Here is a 24,487-nt window from a genome sequence, read left to right as displayed (position 1 = left end):
TCTTGCTCAACTGTTTGAAGGTCTGAGTCCTAAAATATTAGAAAAGGAGATAAATAATTGAAAGAAAACAAAACAAAAAAAAAAAAGGAAAAGGAAAGGAAGAAGAAAGCACAGTGATGGGAGCAGGATCTGAGAGGCTCATGCTGGAGTGGACAGGCATGACAAGAGCACATTTAGCAACTGACTGTTCTTTACATCACAGGACAGAAATATGAAAAATATGAAATATGTAGCAGGGCTGGATAAAAAGGAAAAATGTAATAAGAGTAGTACAAAGAATGCCACATACTCCAACCGCATCTGAACTTGGCAGCAGCAGACCAGGGAAGCCCATGTAAATCCTCGAAGCATGTTAAAGGCATTTTCACCCCACAAAGACTGACACGCATGAAAAGTATCTTTTCAACAATGTCAATCAAGAGCCTGGAGAAATAATTTACTAATATACTGCCTAGCAGGCCAACATGGCTGACTGGAACGATATTCACATCTTGAAATGGGAATTAATTAGGAGTAGGTTTATAACGGGGGCAAAGAAGTGTGAAGATGTAAAAGCTGTGTGAACAAGCTTGCATGTCGTTGCTGAATTCAAATACAGTTAGCAAAGAGAGAGATTTCATCAAGGGGCTCAAGGAAAACACGACAGCAGAAGGAAAGCGCAAGAAAATGAAGCACAGACAATAAAATGTAAACCCAGACCAAGGGGTGCCGTGGAGAAAGCCATAATGGAAAATGCTCTGGGTATTGTCTAAATCACGTGCAAAGGAAATTATTATCCAGGCAAGAAACACGGTGCTGGTGTGTGTGCAATGGGAACCAGCTCAGTGCACCAACGGGAACGGAGCAAGACCGGACGCAGCAGTGCAGAGCCACGGTGCCCAGGACCCCTGTGCCTGCCCTCGCTCACAGCTGCGCCCAGGCTGAGCGAGCTTTCCTCCCAGCGAGGTTTACTAGCTGAGCCCTCACTTCTGGAGGCAGCACGGTCATCGTTTGGATGTCTCCTTGGCCTGTTCTTTGTGTATTGTAGGCATGCCAAGATCTGCAAAGACTTAGCTACACTGGTATTTTTTCCCTTAAAAAAATATGCTTTCTAATTTATTGAATTAAGGGATACATATTATTTTGCATTGAAGGGGATATAGTGAAATGTTAGCATGCTAATTTATTCATATTTAATTTGGCTGTTGCAGCAGGAAATACTAGAATATCTTCCTGAAAAAGAAGTATTGTGAGACACTCACGGACAGGGCAAAGGGTTTTAATCTTTTTTCCCATGTAGGTCCCTGTTAGCTTCTGCAGGTTGGAAAACTTTAGCTTAGAAATAGTTTATGGAGCCACTTCCCCCAAATGTTTGTGGAGCCTAACTTGATCACAGCCAATGTGTGATCACGTCTAGGAAGGAGGTAAATGCTGCAGGCAGGATAGGTGGGAACTGTCTGTAGATGCAGGACAGAAATACAGAGGAAGCACTGCTCCATCTTTACGCTTACTCTTCTTTCTTATGTTGGAGTTCTGAAAACCCTTAATGTAAAGTATAATTTGCCTGATCCTGCTTCCCAGCCTGGGGATTTATGAGCCAGATGGGAACCCCATTGGTTCCTGCCATGCGTCAGCCATGCTGGTGGGGGTTCGCTAAAACCCCAGAGGGAGGGACACGGCCCTGATAGCAGGTGTCCAGAGTCAGGGAGAACATGACTTGCCCTGGTGAGGCCTCCTCCATCAACTTCAATAGACATTGGATGGAATCCAAGCAGGGTAAGGAGGTGGAAAGTCCATGATGACCCCAACCCAACCCATGAGCACCGCACCCGTTGCAGCGCTCTCCAGTCTTGCTCCTGCCAAAATGGAGGTAGGAAGTCAAGCAGAGCCTGCTGAATAGCAAAGGATGGTGCTGCCCACAGCTGTTGCTTGCTCACGTTTGATGCCCGTGGGCCAGGGAAAACTGGGGACTTGCAGCAAAATGAATGGGGGTGCAGGTCTGGGACTATCACAACTGATTCTGTCACTGGCTTTAGGGAAGATCCCGCACCTCCCTGTGGCTAATTCCCTCCTACGCTTTCTCTTGCCTGTGAAAATCATCCCAGCTTTGGAGGAGGAACCGTGCTGTGCCCCATACCAATGCCCAACATGAAGTCTATTGGGACAGCTGCTCTCCCAACCGCCCACCAAATAGCTGAATTCCCCAGCAAAGACAAAGACTTATTTATGCTCGTCCCTCTTAAAGTACATATATTTTAGTCCTGGAGGATTTTCTGGCAATAAAGTTTTCTTCTGAGATTCCTAAATCACGAGGTACTTAGACTCTCCAGACCATGATGCCCATGGACAATATTTGCACTGTAGCTTGACACATCTTTCTGCTTTAGAATAACAGAAAAACATGCAGCTGGGACCTGCTAGGCTGCGAGGACTTTAAATCACCTGTTTTTTTTTTTTTTTTCCAGAGGGTCAGGTGCAGCTCAGTTTATCTGCAAACTATTTTATTACTTAACAACATGGGCTTTAATGCAGTTAGAGATGCCTTTATTCATTCTTACACTCCTGAGTATTTTTGTGTAAACATTTTTCATCTGTGGCAAGCCAGTTTGTTTGTTGTGTTTTGTCATGTCAGAGCAGACTGTGATTAGACACTGAGATGAGACTACTAAATATTTTCAGATGTTTTCTATTTCCTCAGCGAAGAGCTGGATTTGAACCAAAGCTCTGAGGTGAAAGGGTGATGTGTAATATATTGAGACATCTGAAATAAAATAATGTAATGTTTTTAATATTTAAGAAGAAAAAGGCAGCAGTAAAACATTGTGGAAGGAGGAAAACATGAATACCTATATATTTTAATTTTAAATGCATGCAGATGTTGAATTTTAATCAGAGCATGTCAGAATCTAACTGTAACAAAGGCAAAAATGTGAGATCTGTTTTCTTGAATTGCTTCCATATTTTGTGCTCCAGATTTTTATTACATATAGCACTGCATCATCATATATTTATGTAAAGTGCCAGCATCCATTGACTTGGTGCATGCCTGATGGTTAGCATATAAAACACTTTACAGTGAAAAGTATATTCTTTCTCTCGGTATGTACAGTATATATTATATTATACATGCCTGTGCCTTCTTGCACAGTGGCAGAGTTCATTTTCACTGCTCGGTAGGTCTGGTGTTTCTTTTGGACCCTTCTACCTCTTTTCTCAGCTCCAGAGGACTTTGCTGGTAAAGACCTTGGCCTGGGCTTCTGCTCGTGAGGAGCGGGTCTGGGGACAGGGGGAAGGCATGATGGGCTGTGCATTTTAAGGGGGTGATAAATGCTGGGCTTGGATAGCTGGCATAGATGGAAGATGTAGAAGCCAGGCATCATTTTACCCCTTCTGGTACTGTGTTTGCAGCAAAGTGTCATCGGAGGGTCCTGCTGCCACCCATTACTCTCTGATGGGAGCCACAGAGCAGCAAAAGGTGGGAATGGAGGTGATCTGGAAGTCCCCTGCTCTGCCCCAGCCCGTGCCACCCTGCCAGACACCAGAGGGGCAAATACCATGGCTGGCTGGGGGCGTGGGTGCATGATGCTGCCTCTGCTCCGGGGCTGGGCATTCCTGGTCCCAGACACCACCATCTCCATGTCCCTGGATTTGCTCTGAGCATGAACCCATGCTGTAAAATGCAGAGCCACAGGTTGCTGCCCTGCTGCAGAGGCTGCTTTTTGCAGAGCTAGGGAAGGCTAGGGTCAGTTTTAAGGTAGAAAAATAAAAATGTAGGAGACTAGAGACAACGAGGAACCGCCTTAGGCAGCATTGCAGCGAAGGGGATCAGATGTGCTGCAGGTACACTCCTTTCTGGCAGCAGGAAAGGCAGTGGCATCTTAGGAAATAATTACATTGGTAACAGCTGAAGGCAGGGGTTCCCCAGCAGGAATACCTGAGCTGGCAGAGTAGGACACAGCCCCAGCACGGGGCCAAGAATAGCTGCAGCAAAGCCGTCCTGGGAGCCCCTGGTCTCAAGGGCCGGGTCAGCCCATCTGGAGAGGTGGGCACTGGTGCGTGCGTGGGCCAGGGCAGCTTGGCCCAGGCCGATGCTGTTGTCCGAAACCGCTCCTCTGTTCAGGATGCCCCGCAGCTCTCTGGGGGGGTCTGCATCAGGGCTGCTTCCTTTTTTGGTTTCTTTTCTGGATTGCTTTTCTTCAATGAATAGATTTTTTTTTTTTTAAGCCCTTCTCATGCCTTCAGCTCCTGGAGTGAAACACATGACTGCTCTTTGCTGATGTTTTTCCTAAAACAGTGATGTTTGTGGAGTGTCTCTCAAAAGCTGCAGCCCTCGCTGGTCTTGGCTGCCAGCTGCTCTGTCCGGGGAGCCTCCAATCCTGGGACTGAGGTCCAACAGCGCAGCCTGAGCTGGAGAGGGGAAGGGCAGACCCATGCCATGCTGCTGCTCTGGGTTTTGGCAGGGGGCTGTGTAAGTTTGGAGCAGTGTAAAGACATACCTGAGGCTAAAAGTTAATCAGAATAAATTGACCTGCCTTTATTCCACCTGGCTTATTTAACAGACCTACGACGAATGCTCTCCCAGGGTCATACACCTTTTCCTCTCCTGTCTGTGGATATTCCCATTGGGTTGGAAACTCCCTTAGTTCAGCTGTGCTTGGTCATTCCCCCTATCCCTTGACCATCTGTTGGAGGCAGTGCACTTAATGGGAGATACCTTCAAAAACCTATTTCAAGTCTTCCGTGACAGGCAAGATGTACAGCATGCGAGGTGGAATGTCCCTGTGACGGTTTTGGATTGCGCGGTGTTCCCACAGAGGAGTTATTTCCATCAAAGGCCTCACCCTTACTGATGTAGCTCTGGGGAAACAGGATATACCATTTGCAGGTTGGATGTTTTTCCTTTTGCGTCCCCCTCTATCTCTTAATGTGTCCTTTCTGTTCATGCGGTTTCCTGACTCCTCTTGCAACATCATAAGCTGGATTCACGAGTGTGTTATTTGCTTTAACGGATGCTGTTAGGATGACAGATGAGTGTGGGATTTCTGACCCTTTATTTGGAAGTCTTGACATTATTAGGGATCCAGCACAAACAGAAGGACTAGTCCAAAGGCTAGATTCATAAAAGCCTCTATGTGCCTAACTGCTAATACCGTGCGAGTTGTTGGGAGCTTACGTGCTTGAAATGGACATTCTCATGCCTTTGGCTTTCTTGCAAGGAAGGCTGATCCTCTGCTGTCTCATGGGTATTTGTGCTATTCTCCTGTGCAGGGCAGGTAGATACAGAGTGTGACAGCCCTAAAAAGATGTGCCAATTACAGGACTGGTCACTGGCAATGGGAGCTCTGGATTTGTGCAAGACCTGGTCACAGGCCTCCAAATTAACTTTGGGAATTGCTGATCTAAAGCCCGGGGCTTTTCATCCCCCCTGAGCTTTGTCTTCAGCCTTGCTTGTCTCCCCCTGGCCCACCAGCTTCCCTTCCCTTCCCTTCCCTTCCCTTCCCTTCCCTTCCCTTCCCTTCCCTTCCCTTCCCTTCCCTTCCCTTCCCTTCCCTTCCCTTCCCTTCCCTTCCCTTCCCTTCCCTTCCCTTCCCTTCCCTTCCCTTCCCTTCCCTTCCCTTCCCTTCCCTTCCCTTCCCTTCCCTTCCCTTCCCTTCCCTTCCCTTCCCTTCCCTTCCCTTCCCTTCCCTCATAATTCCCTGAGCTGCTTGACCCTAAACCTGACTGTGACTCAATGATATCAACATGTCCTGGGGAACAGCAGGATTTTTCTTGTGGGAGGGATACCAAGCTTGAAGCTGACCATGACCAGTAGATGAACTGGGTAGACCCAGGTCTGCCTCTGGTCCAGGGACTGGTATACATCTGACACCACCAGAACTTTGAATAAAACACCTGAGCAGTGATGAAAGCCATGACCAGAATCTGGTTCCTGTTTCTGGTACCCCAAAAATATGCTCAAGGCTGGATTGCAGAGCTGGGTGCTTGGTGCTCCAATTCCTGCCGGGGGAAGGGTCTGGGATTGCCTGACATGAGTAGGTGTCCTCTCATCTAACTGTGTCTCATCTGATGCCAGGGCTCTCTCCCATGACAACAAACCATGACGCAGGCGCCCAAGTGATGCCAGCTTGGACACCGGTGGTCTTACCTCCCTCAGGACCATCTAAGTGTCTGTGCTCTTTTGCAAAACAGATCCTGGTGCTCACGTGTCTGTATTTTTGCTGAGCTCCTGAAGGTTCTGGGATTGCATTTAAAGGCCCCAGCTGGGAGGTAATTCCCACCCCTGTGCTGAGGGACCAGGGATACTGAGACACTGCTGGATGAGGAGGAGCCCGTTCGGCAGGACAGGGCTCTCACACCAGGGACGAGCCCCCAGAGAAGATGCTGGTGGACCCTGACTGTTCAGAAAGGCTTGTTACAGGCTCAGCAATGTTTTTTCTATCTTATCCGTAATCTTCTAAGACATTTGGAGCTGCAAACAATCTGTTTGGCTCTGACCCCATGATCTTTGCTTGTACAAGACTCCCATTGACACCAATAATTTTCCATCCCTTCATTCCCCGTGACAGCAGCAGTTTTGTCTGGGCAAGAAGTTTGCCATGAGGGCACGTACATTTTTCAGGGTTTTCTCAGGTAAAGGTTTTATTTTTGTAATTCTTTCCCCTGGTAGGTGCTGAGCTGTCAGAATTGCAGCCGTGCAGAATTCCAGCTTAGTTAAAACAATATCCTAAAGGTTGTGAAGCCGTGCTGCTTGCCAAGAGTGAAAATTGAATGTTCCACTCTCCCCACTTGACTATATTTAGTTCGGGATCCTAATGAAATCATTCTTTGTGTAATTTCACATCTACAGGGCAACTGTGAGAGAGGACTTCCTAATTCTGTCAGGATGCTGGCAGCCCTTATGCTGGGACAGCATGTCCCCTGGGCCTCCGCTGCGTGGCCGTATACACAGTACTAGATTGTGCCCCGTGTGCTATTGGGGAGACCCTTGTAGCATTGTTCTTTTTTCTTTTTTTTTTTCCTCTTTTTCTCCTTTTTTTTTCCTCCTTGATGAAAGAAACCTGTGTGTCTTGCAGCAGGTTAATTCCTGGTTGTTTTCCCTGCAGATATTTGATAATAATGCTGCTTGGCGATGGTGGGTTTTATTGTACCACTGTTCAACAGGATTGTATTTTGAAGGGTCATCTGGGGCGAAAGTCCCTTTCCTTTTGTGCGGTGTCCAAAGGAATAAGCATGGGATGGTGAAATGCACCACGAAGATGCTAGAAATCTTCCCCATGCTGTAGGACCAAGCCATGGATGACCATGGAATGAAATAATGTTGGTCCTGTATTGCCATACTATTGAATATTGAATATTGAATTTAAAGCCTGTATTGAGCTCCTAAAGATTGAGCTCCTAAAGGGCAGGAGGTCCATGGCATTGGAGAGTGCTCACATACATAAAAGCTTGAGTCCTCTCTTTAAAAGCTTACGTTGGCAGGGAAAGTAAGTCCCTTTAAATGAAATATCATATTCCTTCATGCAGAAAGGCTGAGGAGCCTTCAGTGGCTCTTTTAGCAGCTTGAAGCTTTGTCTGCTATGACCATAGTGGATTTAAAGTACCTGTGGGCTACCCTACCTGGGCCTTAAGTTATGAATGGCTGCACTTAAAGGGCTGGTTTTGGCAGCCAGTCAAGTGTCATCCCATGCTCCATCATGTCTTGGGTCGACTCGCTGCCCCATCATGCAGGACTCTGGTGCCTTTCCCTGCCCTCCTCTGTATGCAGATGAGGATTTGAGGCTTTGCCTTCTTCCTCCAACATCAGTGTTACCATCATCACAAATCGGTATGCAAAAAGTATGTAGAGCAACTGAAAAAAATCATAGCTCTGGGATTCTGCTGAGGTGTCTCAGCATGAGGATAAGGCTGTGCTGGAACGAGATTTGCCATGTAGGAATGTCCCAGAGAAACACCAGCTCCCCAGGGTAAAAACCTAGAAATCTATGGAGAAAAAGGCCATGCAAGAGCTGTTAGTGCACTGGTATTCAAGCAGAAGTGCAGGGCTGGGCAGCCTGCTGTTCGTCAGCCTTCTGGATATTCATCTCAGTCCCCAGCTGGCAGTAAATGTATTGTTGGATATCCCTCTAAAGTTGTGTAAGTTATTGCTTTCTTAGAGTGCTTTTATACCTGTGTGTATTTTTCTTCCTGTTCCAGCATCTTACAAAGCTCTCTTTGGAGACGTTTGGCATTGCTAAATATAGTTTTGCAAAATTCCAGGACACGTCTTCACTTGGCACATGAAAATTAGTTAACAGACTGTCATGAGACCTTTCTTTGCTCTCCCACTGTTCTCACTCCCATGACACCTGACGTATAGCACACGGGTTCGCGAATGGCCTCGGGTTTGCTCTGTGACTCACCATTAATCAGGATGAGAAATAGCCTTCCCAGTTCATAAATTCAAGGTAAACTCGATTTCCCACATATTCTGTCAAACGGACATCAGCAGGCTGTTTATATTAATTCATGCCCTCTTAAACATTGTGTTACGGGAGGCGAGAAGCAGCGACGGGGGGCTCCGGCGTATTGACAAACACGTTTGCACCTTCAGTTGCAGACCTGTTCTCCCTCTGCAGTCTCTGAGATGCATACGTAGCCCTCAAGCACAGTACAGATTGTTCAGTTGTCAAAACCACAAGCTAAATATTTGAGCTTCCATCACACTAAGTAAACATGTCCTATCTACACCCCAGCTGCAAGGAGAGATGCTGAATTTGGGGATGAGCTCGCTGCATTAAAAATTCATAAATACCCAGAGTAAGCCATGACCACTTAACAGGGGATTGCTGTAAATAGCTGTAGCTGTTGAGCAGTGGTATGAAATTAAATCATAGGGAACAATAGTGATTTGAGTGGTATTTCTGGCTTTTTATGGGGAAGGGAGGGCAGCAGAGTGAGTGCTTTGCAGCACAAATCACAAAGATGGCTAGCTCTCCCTCGGAACCGCCAGTGCCTTGGAAAAAATCAGAAGCTGAGCTGTTCTCCCCTAAAAGTTCAATGCATCGATGAAAAAACTCAGGACAAAACTAGAGTTAAAGAAATGTTGATAGAGGAAGAGGCAGTCAGGAAAAATGAGTAACTGTGGATATTATGCAGGGTAGAAGTTCTTTGTTAGGTTATTATAGTAGAGGATTAACTAAAACTCAGGAGGGACAGACACGTAGAAATGAGGTGACGAAAAACCAGGTGTTTTCTTCTGTAGCACCAGCTCTTACGGGATCCTTCCTTACAGCTATCTCACCTCTGCTTTTTTGGCATGCCAATCACCGAGCTCTTAAATTTCCCACCCACTGCTTTCCAGGTGGAGCTTTAGCTGGATTACTTTCAACATTTCTCCGAGTGCCTGGGGCATTACCAAGTTACTCCCAGAGATTGTGTCCAGCCTTCATGGAAAATGCACAGTGTCTTTTCGCCGGCAGACAGGGAGGTCGGGTGCTCTGGCTGTGCTCAGCACCCATTGCACCACACATCTCGTGCCTTGCCGAGGTGCGCATGTGCCTTTCTATTTGCTGACCTGCCACGTGTTGCTCCCACTCCATCTGGATAAATCCCATTTAGGGTTTCTTTTAGAAGACATTATTGTTAAGAATGAAGTGTTAAAAAAAGAAAGTAAGGAGATAAATTCTGCACTCTGCCACGCTTGGTAAGTTTGCTCCATTGTTTGCAGCATTTTTATACATCTGTGGATGTGGATATCATGTATACCTGAGCAACTTCTACTCTACTCTACTCTACTCTACTCTACTCTACTCTACTCTACTCTACTCTACTCTACTTTATTCTATTCTATAGAATATTCTGGGCTAGCTCATAAGATCTGGCTGATACGTACTCATTGGAGGGCTGGGAAGATATTCACCAAAATTTTTTGAACTACAGGAGACTGCTCTCCATGTATCCCTCTGCACTCAGTGGGGACCGAGGAGTTTCCCTGGTTGTGATGCAGAGCCGGGACCTAATTCAGTTGTTCTGAGTTGTCCCTTAAGCTGCTTCTCTGGTCCTTTGATCCCCATGACCCACAGACCAGAGGCTGCTGCTGCTTTGAGACCCATGGGAGCACAAAGGACAAGGACTCCAGGTTTGGAGGTGCGGCATTTCCCTCCCATCGGTTGTAAAATGAAGCTTCTAAAAAAAGCATCTCTGCATAGTGCATTCCCAGATGGAGAAGCCAGTGGGAGCCCCACGGGCAGCTCCCAAAGTGCCTCTCGGACTCCAGAAAATTGAGAGAGGAAGCAGTTAGTGCAATAACTGGAACAATCCACGTTACCCTTCCCAGTCAGCTCTAACACAAAAACTCAGCTGGGCTCCAGAGCAGCAAATGCACATGCACGTGGAGGTGTTTAACCCCTCAGCACTGGAATAAAGGCATTATCTTAATTTACTCATTCAGATGCTTTTCTTCATTGTGCTGCGTTTTTGCAGTGTCCGGATGCTCTCCTTCTCATACAGAAGCATTTTATAGCATTAAGGGGAAAACATCAAGAAAAGCACATGTTTGTAGGAAGATTTCTAAGTTATTTATCTCCCAGGAGGGTAAAAAAAGGGAGATTCTTTGTATCTGGGAACTCTTAAATTCAGATTTATACGCATTTCCCCAGGGGCAGGATTTATTGTTAAGTAACAATAGGGAAACAGCATGATTTCAGCGAAGACATTTGGGCTAGTGAATGTTGGAGTGAACTCCGTTTCAGCATTAGTATTTAAAGTCAGGGCTGCTTTTTAATTGCTTTAAAAGTACATCCTGAGCAGAAATGTCCCAGTCCAGGCGCTGCTTCTTAGTCGCACCAGTGCAAAATTTCTTGCTATACTGCGACCAAAGGGCTGCGTGATGTCAACCCCTGAGATTTGCATTTTAGTGAGAAATAAAACAATCTGCTGTAGAAGGAAAGCATAGTATCTGAGGGCTCAGACCCTTTCAAAACCTTGTGTAACTTCTGTGCATTTGAAGAGATCTTCTCCTTTCTGCCTTTCCTGGGGGTTGCTCACTGACTTGGTGTGTGGCGATGCTGGTTGATGCCCATCTGCTGAAGCGTGCCGGTTACCGCTGGGGATGGAGGCCTCCCTGTGGATCCCACCCCACTGGCAATGGGGCACTGTGCCTGCCGTAATTGCCCCCATGGTGAGCTGACTTGCCGACACACAAAGCCATCTGCCTTCACCATGGGGCAGGTATTTTATTAATGATGAGGAATCACCCTTGTTGCGGCAGTGGGCTTGTTTTACGTGTCCTCTTCCAGCAGTTGCTTCTGAAAATGCAGCGGATAACTCTTCTCCTCTCCCTCCACCTGCTCCTCAGGCTCTTTGCAGACCGGTGCTGAGGTCCCCGTGCCAAGCCCTGCCGTAGCTCTGTGCATGGGTCATCCATCCTCTTTCTTTCCACTAGGAAAATATTTTCCAGGCAGTCTCAAGGCTTATTTAAAGAAAGAGTTAAATCTTCATGTGCCCCTAGTGCCACTCTGCAAGCAGGCAAGGATAAGGGACAGGGAAACCTGACCAGGCAGGTACCAATTTATCCCAAGCCCTATCCTTTCTGTGCTACCCAAGGGGAGACCTGCTCAAGGCAGAGTGATGTGGAGCTCTGCGCTGAGAAAATTTCCTTCCTACCCCCATGCAGAAGAGCTTTAGGGTCTCTGGGATCATGGCAATGCTCTGACATCCATGAGCCCTCTTTGGCAAGTGGATGGAGACTTGCTCTGCTGGAAGAGCCCACAGGAAAGCCAGCAAAGCCAGCTAAGAAAACCAAACCACGAGTTAGTAGTCGCGGTTCTGCTCTTTGCACGTTGCCTTTTGGTCGCTTCCCATTTGCAGCATCCACTGATGGCCTCCCGTCCCTACTGCGGCTGCTCTGGCCACCGCTCTGGTACATGCGGCAGCTTGCGCTGCTGTCCAAGTGCCAAAGGGAACGTCTAATAGGGTATTGTTTGCGTGTGTTCCTGAGATGGAAGTGATTAACATAAAATACGTAAAAGGATCATGTCAGGAATTCTCTCCAGATCTGCACGGTTAGCAAGCCACTCTGTTTCGCATTACAGAATTACAGTATGTTCTGTAACTGCTTGGTGTTGGACACAGATTTGGGTCTCTTTCTCCAGTGTTTACAAACACGGATGGGAGCTGAGCAAAAAATGCAGCCAACTGCACATGTATTTATGGACCTCTATTTGATCAACACACACATACATGAGGGCAGTTACGTTGACTTCATATCACAGCACATACCAGCGGGTCCTTAAATAACCCCGCAAGGTCAAGCTGCTCATCCGCATTTCAGGTGTAGGCGAATGACCTTCAAAAAGCTTGGCAACTTTTCGTGCTCTTAACTGATAGACATGCTCTTCATCAAGAGCCTGGAAATGTTGTTCCTTTGAGCTCACAATTAATTCAACACCTAAAATATGTGGAAAAGAGCTGTGCTGAGCTGGTGGGAAATTCAAACAGTCCCAGGCGTGGGAGCCAATCAAGCTGCTAAAACATAAGGTAACGCTCAGGCTTGGATCTCCAAAGCATGATCTGTTTGTCGGCATGGTTACATTGCTTTTTGCCTCGTGATCCTCTTACACAAAACTGCCGGGGCCATCTCCCTCTATCTCCACACTGTAGAAATGGGTTTAGTGGAGAATCACTAAAAAAAAAAGAAGGGGAAAAAAAAAGAAAGCCAAACAAAGCCAAAACCCCAAAAAGTGTTACTGTGAAAGTGTCAGAACAACTGTCCTGGGGCTAATTTTACCCTGGGTGTAACTTTACTGACGTCAATGTGAAAAGGCCTGATTCACCCCTTCATTGCAGCAATTTTAAGCTGAGGCTTCTGGGAAAGTTGCAGCAACGTTAAAACTTGGTTCAGCATGAGATGTCAGCTTGGTGCGTGACGCCACTGATGTCAGCGGACTCACATCGAGCTTCATCTTTCCCACTGGAGGCTCTAAGGAACAGTAAGGAAAGTGCACAACGCATGACCCTTGTTGGGTGGTTTACCTTTACGCAGGCTATGTCTGGAGAGGCAGAGCAGCCCATTGCCTTGAAAGCACCAGCCAGACCCAGTACATGGTGGACGTGAATATGGTCCTTATATCTAGAGGGGGCATTTTTTGAGCAAGCCCAGTGCTACTATCTTCCCCTACCTTGACCACACTGGCACCTTATTGAGAGAAAGCAATGTTCTTCATCATGAAATCTTGTCCTCCCTGAAATGTCATGTTTCTGCTCCTGTTTATTCTCTTAATTCTGCAAGCTTACCCTTAGTTTGTCCCACTCCAACTTTCACGTGGGACCTCTTCATTTCCACTTAACTCTACCACTCCACAAAAATTCAGCTGGCCTCTCTCTACCGCTAAATTTCCAGCCTTGTTCTCTACTCCAGGAATGGCTCAGAGATCTCTCTCTTTGGCTGACCAATATTGCTAAAGCAATGTGTCTTCAGCTTTCTTTTCATGTTTCTCTGCTTCTTTCTTTGTTGAATGCCAAAGAAAGCATGGCCAATACTGCCTCCACTCTTGTCCATAATGTGCATCATCTTTATCCTGGTCGTCTCTGTGCCCTCTCATCCAGGATATGGTCAATTTTTGTAAACTTTCTGCAGAACATCTCTAACAGACACAGTGGGATTCCCCCATTCACACAGCTAAGTCTGCCATCCAGGATATCATTTCTTGTCTCGGTTTCTGCAATACCCTTTCCTCTGGTCTTCACATGAAGCCTTGCTTCAATGAAATCATCTGGTAAACTGCTGCAAAAGTAATTCTCCCAAGCCCTCTGCTTGACCCTGTCTTGACTATGACCCCTCTCTTAGCAGCTTTCCCATAGCTCCTGTTTCTTCATCCCAGCAACAAGAAGAAGCAAAAACCAGGAGCTAACACAGCCCCTTTCGGTCTAAGCCTTTTTCAGTACTGGAGGTCAGATGAAGAGATAATAAGCCTCCTGGTGCAGCCTAATTGCTCTTCTCTTTCACACTTGTGAAGAGCTCTCCATAGCTTTCAAAAGTTATTTTCTAATTCTCTTTAAACCTCTCCTTTTATGGCTGTAGCCATTATTGTCCTACTCTACCTGTCTACTTCTCTTGCCTCTTGACTGACCAAGGTCAGACTTCTCGCTCGGCCTTTCTATGGTGCCTAACACAACAGGGCCGATGACTGCACCTCCCAAGGACTGTCATAACACAAGCGGGCAACAGTAATAAAGAAAAAACTGTGTTGATTTCCATGGAAAGGATGGGAAGAAAAAAATCTGTTATCTGCAACAAGCTTAGCCAAATGCGAGGATGCTGGAAAGGATCCTGATTGCTCCTAAAGTCACAGCAAATTTCTGCCCAACTTCCACAGTGATTTCATCCCTCCATGTTAAAGGGCTCTGCATCTCATTTACTTTCCTTCTTTTATTTATTTTATAATTGACTTTTTGAACTGCTGCCTGAATTGGAGCCAAAGCTGAGAGTGACCTAATTCCAGCATCACTTCTAGGATGTGAAGGCCTGGACCTTCCCAGTGCAGAGTCTCTCCATCAACTTTAGACATGACGTTCAGACAGTTAAAAGGAGCCTGGGATCTGCGCAGACTAATATCCCTGTCCTTGGGAGAGTGGTACAGCTGGACGGGGGACTTCATTGCTGGTATCCAAGAGAAGTGGCGTTGTCCACCAGTTCCCACAGCAATGAGTAAAATGTTTGCCCTAAGATGGGTAAATAACTGCATTTTCAAAAGTCGCCTTATTCAGCAACTAATCAAACACTTTCTTGGCCTTTTACTTTTGACTAAGGTAAACTCTGGGGGGACAGGGTTGTGGCTAGAGGTTTCACTGCTGGCTTTCTGGTCTAGGAGGGAAGCAGGGGAGCAGTCTGCATGTTGAGGTGAAGAAAAGATGGAGCTTTTGCTTGCGTGGATTTCAGGGTCACCTGGATTTTAAAATAGTTAAGATATGTGCTAAATCTTCATAAATCCATTGATATGAATGTTTGGTTCTACCTTGGTAATCTATAATAATTTGTCTGTTTTGCGAGTTTTAGCAATAATGGGAGTAAATGGATAAAGACACAGATTTTAGATGATCTAGACTTCCAACATTCATTCACTTTGCAGAACTGTGGCCCACGGCCCCTGCAAGACTTAAACAAAATATCATGGGCTGTAGAGCTGATGTGTGATAGCTGGAAGCTGTGTACCAGTTTGAAAAGCCAGCTGGGCTGAAAAGTACATGCTCACTTGAAAATCTTTCTTTATAAGAAATTGATCTAATGTGCAGGAGAAAATCCACAGGTGAAACCCTGTAGCACACAGTGCATTTTTACACGGCATGTTTCTTTATTACAGTGGAGATGAGCTCGTTTTCTGCTGGTGGAAAGCAGATCTGCTGAGAATTAAGAGGCACTACCTCAAGATTTGTCCCCTGTAAATCAGAAGAGAGGGAGATACTGTGGTGCTATTGAAAGGGAAGGGTCGGTTCCCTGAGTGGCGTAGCCAGGCCATGAGAGCCAGTCATGACCATTTACAGCAGCTCCGGATGTGACCCAAAGCCATTTTGGCTCCTTTCCGAAATTAAGCACTTCCGATAAGTCAGAGGAAAGCTTGGGCTAGATTTTTTCTAATGCTCAGATGCTGCGCAGGACACGGAAGGGTCTGATCCTCACCTGCTGGAAATGGGAGTAACACCACTGATTCACACAGCTCCCATTTCTGGGAACACAGCCCGAATTACTCATTTTAGTACACGACTGTTGGCAAAACACAGCATTGACCCCCAAATTGCGAGGGAGCTTGCTACCATTCAGCGAATTTCCAGCGCGGCGTAGTTTGGCCCCATCACACGCTGCTAATCTCTTCAATGATTTATGTGCTCTTTTAAGTTTTAATTCTCCCTCTGTCATGAACCTTCCTCACTAGCAAGTTGACAGTTTAAATTAGTGTTTAGACATGGCTTTCATAATGTCAGCTTTTGTTTTGTCTCAGTCATCTGTTGGAATTCCTTCCATTGTATCTGAAGTGACTCATGACAATAAATGACTTCTTTCTTCTTTTGTTCTTAATCGGGAAAGAATGGAATGAACCATGCAATATTTGTAAAAGAGCAGTCTTAATTAGTCCTCAGCTGTAGCTAAAGATGCTTGTCTTGTCTCTTTAGCATATTAATGCAGGAAGCCATGCGTTCACGTGGGCAATTGCCATGTTCCTGAAAAGCCTTGTTACAAGCCAAATTCTCCAGCGTAAAGGTATTCTCCACCCGCTTCTGCACTGAGCCCTGCCAAATGAGGAGCCTGTGCCCCAGGGGCATTGTGTGAGGCTGCTCAGGCCTGCGAGGAGAAAAATGGGCACATTTTAGAGTGACTCATCTCAAGGATTGGGTTTCTTTTTTGTTTTGTGCCTCTTAAAGGTATAAACTTTCTGTGGGGAAAGCTGGAGCCTCACCTCAAACCTCACTGCTGCTGCTTGTGCCATTTTGCCGCGCCAAAGGTGGTGATATTCACTGATGATGGACCCCCCCAAATCTTTTCTGTTTGCACAGTTTTTTTCTTTGCACTCTTTAGGTGGCTGAAACACCTGAGCGCTAACAAAAGGTTTGGGTAGGAGAGTGTGAGTATTTTGCACAAAATTAGTAGTGACATCTTTTAGGGACAGAATACGGTTTTGTGTGGAAATGCAACAGGCTGGATCTTGCATTGCCGGAACAAAGTTGCTGCAGCCATGTCATCTTTCATACTCTCCTGGAGCTAGTGAATGGCAAAAGCTTTCTTCCTCTTCTTTTTCTTCTTCTTTTTTCTGTTCGTCATTTGGGAGAAGAAAACTGATTCTCTAAGAAAGTGTGGGAAAATTGCACTGCCAGCTCGCTTCCCTGTTAGCTGCGCGCTTTCCTAGTCCATGTAGGGCCATGCTCATGATGCCAAGTTATGCGGTAATTGTAAAAAGCAGCTAAATAAAGGTTTAGGTTGAGAGCTGACTTTTTACTGATTGTGTTTTGAGGAAGGCCTACAACGTGGGTCTTGGGATGTATTTGGAGCCGTCGTCGAGTTGCAGGCAGTAAGTCCTCTCCTTTCCATGAGACCTTGCTTGTCCGGTGGTCTGGGAGTGTCCCTTGCATATTTATGTTACTGGAAAAGGGTTAGGCTCCCATTTGATGATATGCTGCCCATCTGTCTGTCTGTCTGTCTGTCTTTCGCTCCAGTTTTATGCCTAATTCTGACCTAATGAAGCAGCCTGGATACACCCCATAGAGCCTGCTGAGGTGCTTCCTATTTTAGGATATTAAAGGAGATGCTGCCACAGAGCAAAGCACAACTGCAGAGGGTCAGAGGGAGGTGTTTAACAGTCAGCCCGTGACAGAGTGCCAAAAGAGGTCATCGGGGACCAATTTTCTCAAGATCCGTGAGAGCTGAGTGAACCTCCCTCCTACAGAAGACAATTGCGTTTTTCAGGGTCTGACCCAAAGTGGGTGCTTCTTGGCAAAGGAAAAATGAAGCACAGATGAACAAGGCTGTGATGAGAACACTGGTAAGAGCTGGGCTCGAGATGCCGTTTGCTGTGCATAACAACAACCTCGCTGAACCTAGAAACATATGAATAACACTATGAATTCTTCTGTGCCAGTACATGGTGCTCTTTATTTGAATAGTCTGTTTACATATACATACAGCTATTTTTGTTTTGCCCAGACCTTGTAACAAAACCAAATGTCTTAATGAACACAAGGAGAAAGCAAGCAGCTGGAGAAAGACATAAAAGTGTACAAACCCAACAAAGTCCCAGGGAAATCATTGCAACGTTATTCAAAGTAGTTTTAAAAGTAAGTTGTGCCTCTGGAATTGGTCTGAAATAAGTGCCGTGCAGCTTTTCCTCTGTGCTCTGAAGCAATCCATATTCCCTGTCAGTGCTGTGGTCTCATATAGTCTCCAAAACCATTCCTACAGTTCATGGTGAGCTGTGCTGCATTGTACTGTCACCAGGAACATAACACCCATGGCCTTCTCTCCAGCTCTGCCCCCCACCTCTTGCCAATGAAGGTTTGGCAGATCAGTATTAAGGAAGTCAAGATTTGCTGGGAGAGGCAGTATCATTTACTGGCTTGATTGCTAAAACTGGGGAAAACAGATCATGTTTGGGACACAAGACTTTCTGTAGTGCAGCAAGGCTTTGGGCAAGTGCCCAAACCAACCTTGGAAATCTGGGTTTTTGCAGGCACAGATATTCTGAAAGTATAGTGTTATGCCTCAGCAGACTTTGGGCAACAACTCTTTTTTTTTAATCTACAGAGATCGTTCATTCTCTGTCCACCTACTATCGCTCAGTGAATTGCAAAGGAAATTGTAAACTTGCAATGGCAAAGTTGGGGTGTGACAGTACAGGATGGGTTTCTTCCCTGTAAGTCAGCTGTCATGTCTTTATTAACGCCAAAGAAGTACTTGATACTTGCACAACCTTGCAAACCCCTGGTTTGATGATGTATGCTTGTGCTTCCCTAAAGCAAGAGTTGTCAAAGGACAGAAGTTCACTAATACTATTTTTTTCTACAGTGTTGTCAAATGTGTTCTTTGCTTGTCATCAGCTGAGGTCAACTTTTCCTTCCATCTGTGTTTATACTGGATTGAGACGAACAGGTCCTGACCACGATCAGAGCATCAGGGTGATTAGTAGCGCAGAGGTGGTGTATACTTCTGCTGGAAAAGTTATCCAAAGGGTTTATCAGTGTGGCACAGTATTAATGTGGCTGGGGTTTTGCAGAAAGCCTAGCAGATTTGCATGCCTTTGAAATGTGGAGGAAGATGGGACTGACCATGTCTAGAGGCTTCCAAATCCTTCTGCAAAAACGGATAGTTTTGTAAGGGCCTCTGAACCAGCACTTCATTACAGCTTTCCCATCGGCCTCAAAGTCAATGTTAACCTTGGCCCCGATGCAGAGAATATTGACTTTCAGGGTCAATAAATCTTAATATGGATCAAATTGGAAGTCATGTTTGCTTACTTTATAACTCCTTTCCAGTGCAATTACTCTTTACGCAATGCAAGGACATTCTGCACATTTTTCCTCTTGGCCATTTTGAGGTGCATTACTCTTCTGCTAAGAGCCCAGGGTTTCCAAGACTCAGCTTTTTTCTCCAAGGTTTTTTGTCACTGCCACTTTGATTTTGTGTTATTTATCTCGTTCCGCAGAAGGCGAACATTTTTTTTTTGCATCGGTTCTAGCGTGGATCCGTGTAAAACGACTGCCTCCTTGTGTAACCGGTCGTATCGCCACCTCCTGCGTCCAGAAACGGCACGCAATTGTGTGGGATGCTGGAACCACAAAAGGTTTTCAGATGTCCAGGATACCGAGCCGCGTTGCTGAACCACATGACCTATTATGCAGTCATTTTCTACGCTCAGCAGTAATACAAAGACTTACTAGTACTGTGTGCTTTCCGCTTTGTTTACATCAGGCAATACCTACAGAATTTTAATGAGCGTACAGTGAGTTGCCTATATAAGTAGTACGTGGCAGGGTGTGTACTGTTCCCATAATGAGGTATATATAACGTCTGGGGCTACGGAGGCAAGAAGCCAAAGGATGTTATTATTGCCCTTATAAATTGTTTTCAAAATAAATAAGATACAGAACGTTTCATTTTTTGAGGAAAAAAAGGAAGATTTGTGCTCTGAATACTGACTGGGGGTGGGAGCAGGAAAAAGGAGAAAGAAGGGTGGGTTGAGTCACTTCTGTTGAGCACATGTGAACTCAGTGTACACATGTTGCTGGGGCTACAGCCAGGCCCAGATATGTCCAGGATGTGAAAGAAGATTGGGGGTTACCTGTTGCAGTGAGCAAAGCTAACAGGGGCAGGGTCCTGAACATCTTTTGTCCCATTACCCCTATGAATCCATCCTGGACCAGGCTCTGTAATTGCCTACCCATGCACAGGCTTCCAGGAGCTGCAATGGGGAAAGTGGTACTCTTGATTCAGAAGGATCTGCCCATGCCCTAGTTGCTGGTGTCCTGGGTGACTGGTTGAGCTGTACCCATCCTTTGGGGCTCTGGGGTTGGATTCTTGCCTTCTGCTCCCTCGCCGCCATGGTGGTAAGGTGACCAGGTTTGTCACTTGTGTGGTGAAGACAGAGCAAATCCTGTATCCTATTTGCAAAATTCAGGATGAAATAGCATCCCTTGAAAAGCAGAAGGGTCCTTGTTCCAGGACTGCTTAGATCGGTAAGAGACATCCAGCCAGCCTGGTGCAAGGTGCCTGTAATGATAATAATTCATATCATGTAAGTGCTTTGTCTCAGTTGCAAAGTTTGCCTTCAGGTTTGGCCTTTAGGAGGAGAGGAACCCCAGCTGCTGAACGTAGGTAATTATGGAAGGCTGTCCAGTGCAGGGGCTGGCTTTCAAAGTTGACTCTACCAAAGGGCAGGCAGACAGCTCCATGGCTTGGCCCTTGTGGAGCAGCTGATTTAGAGAGCAAGGCTTGTCCCATGCTTCAGCTGACAAATGCCGGGAACGGCTCTCAGGCAAAAATCGGTGAAGGAAACAAATACCAAGGGATGGTGTGATGCATGCAAGAAAACTGCAGAGCAAGGTGCTGAGAACATCTTTCCTTCAGTGTGGCAATGTGTCACAGCCCGTGGGAAGCAAAATCCATGGAAGTGCAATAACCCCATGGCCATCCTTAAGCGGAAGGTGATCTCTGAGTTTGCATGTGATTAACATTACATAAAATGCACTGAAAAGGGGAAGGAAACACCATGAGCCAACTCTATTTTCTGTCGGCCCCTTGACTTCAGGGACAGAAGGAAAAGATTAAAATCATTAGCAATTGGAAAAATCCAGTTTATTCTATGCATTAGCACTGCTGGCATGCAAACACATCTTCAGAGAGCAGCTGTTGTCTTAGTGTGCTTTAATCCTTTCAGAAGTAGCATGACAAGAGCAAGTAGGTGCACTACACTTTCCATTGTGAGCTCCCTGGTATTAATAAACTGGACAACTTTCTTGGGCAAGGGTTAGCCCAGTTCTACTTTGTTAACTTTTTGCTCTCTTTTAGCTACTGCTGAATGTACCAGAGCTTTCTCACATATTTACAGAGTTTGGTGTATGATGGGGCAGTATCCAAATAGAGCTGGCAGCAGAAGACACACACACAAAAAAAACCACTTTGGAAGCAGGAGGAGAAGAAGGGAAATAAAAACAAACCAAAACAACCTGCTGTCAGCCCTTGACATCAGTGCTGACTCCCTCTTCCCTGTGATTTCTTGGTTGCTCTTGTGACTTTCACCTAAAAAGGGAGAGGAGGAATCACCTTCATCCCTAGGGCTAAATTTAGAGGCACGGCAGCGGATGTTGAGTGGGAACGTGACGGAGTGACTCAGATCAGTCCAGGAACCGCAGATGTGCACGTGCCTGTTTGTATGGCTCACTTTGTTATGACAGCCCTGGTTGTATGACACAGACCTCATGGGGACTGGGAGATACCGGTAAACGTGGGCAACCCTCCAGCCAGCTCTCAGCTGAGCAAGGAGTAGAGCTGTTGGAAACAGCCCTGGAGATCTTCCCATGGAGATCAGGTCTGGACAGAGAAGTGGGACAGAGGAGGATTAACCAGGTGTGTTACTCAGTTCAGTGCAGAGGAAACTTCCCATTTCCCACCTGTGGTTGAACAAGATGACATGAGAGTTGCCTCTTGGAGCAAAAATGCACACATGGCACTGGTCTTGGAAAGTATTCTTCATTAATCACCTTGGTAACATGGATAACTCGTCAGCCCCGGATGTGATTTGTTACAATGCAATATCCAGCTTTTCTCTGAGCAAACCTGCCCTTTTTATACCTCTTTGCCTGGGGAAGGGGATCAGGAGCTTTGCTGAGCCATGGGCTGGTTTGGGGTCACTCAGCCTGGCGAGACTGGAGGATGAGCAAGCACCACTGAAATGGGGATGGGGAGAAGCAGAAAGGCACAAAAGTTTGATCCAGCTCCCATTGGCAAAGGCTTGTGACACAACCTCTGTTGATTCTAGCAGAGGTTAGCACACATCTCAGAGGCTGTGGAGGAGCAGGCATTTGTAGTCACATCATCGGTTTAGGAACCTCCAGAGTGAGAATCAACCTGCTTAACATCTGGATGGTGCTTTAGCAGTTGGCTTGACCTGGGAAGGCACTTCATCCCTTTTCCTTCTGCCTGCAAAGCTGGGTGAGCCGTTTCACCAAGGAACATAGCCTTCAGTGAGGAGGTGTTTCATGAGCACATAGTCCCACAGATTGAGTTTCAGCAGCCCTGACCAAGGGGCAAGTGTTTTCCTTGTCCAAGCAGAGCTTTGCCTTTGTTGCTGGGATTTTATTAGTAGTTTTGGGGATTTTTTAAGCAGTTATGACTGTTGCCAGGAGGCTCAGAGGCATCCCAGCTCCTCACCTCAAGCCTGTCCCCAGGAAGATGGTCTAACCTGACCGGGAATGATCTGGAGTTCCAGAGCTGATTTCTGCCCTTGATGCAGAGATGGGACATATTAGCACTCAGCAAGGAGCTAAGTCAGTGCTACTGGGAGGCTGAGGGTTTTAAAAGGTAAGAAGCTACTGAGGAAAAGCGTTAGGCAACAAGGGTATGATGATCAGAAACCAAGGCAGGAGAGAAGATGGGGGGATCTTGTTATGGCTCAGGCTCCTTTTTTTTTTTCTTCCCAGTTTGGTTTGTGGTTTTGCATTTGCAGCTTGTAAAACTGTATGGAAGGAATGTGCAGCTGGGGGCTTTTGCCAAGTTGGTGTCAATTTGGGTTAAACCAGAGGTCCTGGAACAGAGCCTCATTGCGAGAGTGGGTGACTTGCATTAAGACCAGAGCTTTCATTATTCTCCCTTCAATTGCGGTCGTTCCTTGGAGACCCCATTCCAGGAGCAGGGCCCAAGCCCTCTTACACCAGGCACACTTGCATACCAATAACCTGAAGGCAGGCTCTCCCCCTGTGGGCTGGCAGTCCCCAAGATGCTTGGTGTCCTGCCATTGTCCTGCTCTGGCCTCCAGCAACGGCTGTCCTGTTCTGTCAGCAGCAGTCCACGTGCTTCTCAGCTGGACCCCACCAATGCATGGGATTTGCTGCATCCAGGATGTTGACCACGTTTTGTGAGGTGCTCAGCATGTCTTAGGAATGGTACAATGAAGACACTTTCCTTCCCTGGTCCCTGGGGATGCTGCTTCTGGATCATCTCCGCTATGTGCTTACTGCGGTCCCTGCATGCAGTCAGCCTGACACAGAGTCGCTGCCAGCATCCAGCACCAGCCAGCGCTCCTCTGTAATCCAGTGTGCCTCCTTCGATGCCGCATTTTGTCTCCATGCACAGATAAAGAGGCAATCTTCTTGCTTTCCTTCATTCCCATGGTGAAACTGTTCACAAGGGCAGCCTGTTTTGTGCAGGGAGATGACTTGCAATTGGGGATTTCTCTTGTTGCCTCTGTCCTCACATGTCAAAAAAATGAGTATACATCAGCATACAGCTGCCCTTCCCTAGGCCACGCAGAGCAGGTCATCTCTGGAATGGTGTTTGTTTGGTCAGGTATCTCCTGGCTCTATAGTCTGCATGTCAAAGGGATCTCAAAATCTTAGACGTGGCTTGACCGTGCCTTCTGTCCACACTGCCAGGTGTATCCTGACCTTGGCTGGGCTCATCTCCCTTCACCAAAGGCCACAAGGCAGGTATCAAGTCTAAGGTAATGATCCTTCCTTTAGAGCTAGAGGGGAGAGATTGGCACCTCCGAAATCCAACTCATTCCAGTCTTAAATGCATGTTTAAGCTTGACTAGTTGTTCTCAGCCTTGCTCCCGCTTTCCCCTCCTCACAGAAGATGCCTGCATCGCTTGCAAAGCCCATGCTTGCCCTTGGGTCCAGGTGGCGTGGATGGGGGAGCTGGGCTTGCATGCTCTCTGTGCTTCATGCAGGTTTGGCTCTGTGTGTAACTGATGAGTTATGCTCCTCTTTGGGGCAGGACAGCTCTGCCTTATTGCCCTTGTCCAAGCTCTGCCTACAGAACTTAGCTGGACCTTTCTGGTAGGAGGGGACCGGCTCCCCCAACCTTGCAGGTGTTTCCTCACAAGTCAAAGCTGCTTTGACAGCTTGGCCCTCATCCTGTGCTCCTCAAACACAACCCAAGTCTGCAAACCACACAAAGTCTTCATATGCCCGTTATTTAGATTCCTGACTTAAACAAAGCAGTATGATTGCTATTACTGCAGGGAAGTCATTTATTCCTGTGGTTTATTTACAGAAGGCAACATGCAACCAGCAAGTCTAATAGCTCACCATTGTTCCCGTATCAGTCCTTGGGTTGGCAACACTGAGCAATAGCAAACACATCGTAAGAAACCACCTTTAATTATTCATATCCTCTCTAGGGGAAACGAAGATCTCTGATGAAGAGGAAATAAACAAAATATCTTTGAACTGTAAATCATGACTGCAATAGCTTTGTTCTTTGTTTCACCAGAGTTTTGTTTTATCTGAGATCATACTTTGTTTTCAGTGATGCACTAGATTAAATTAA

This window comes from Platalea leucorodia (assembly GCF_965183815.1).
Source record: "Platalea leucorodia genome assembly, chromosome: 7".
Lineage (NCBI taxonomy): Eukaryota > Metazoa > Chordata > Aves > Pelecaniformes > Threskiornithidae > Platalea > Platalea leucorodia.
This window is presented reverse-complemented; position numbering follows the sequence as displayed.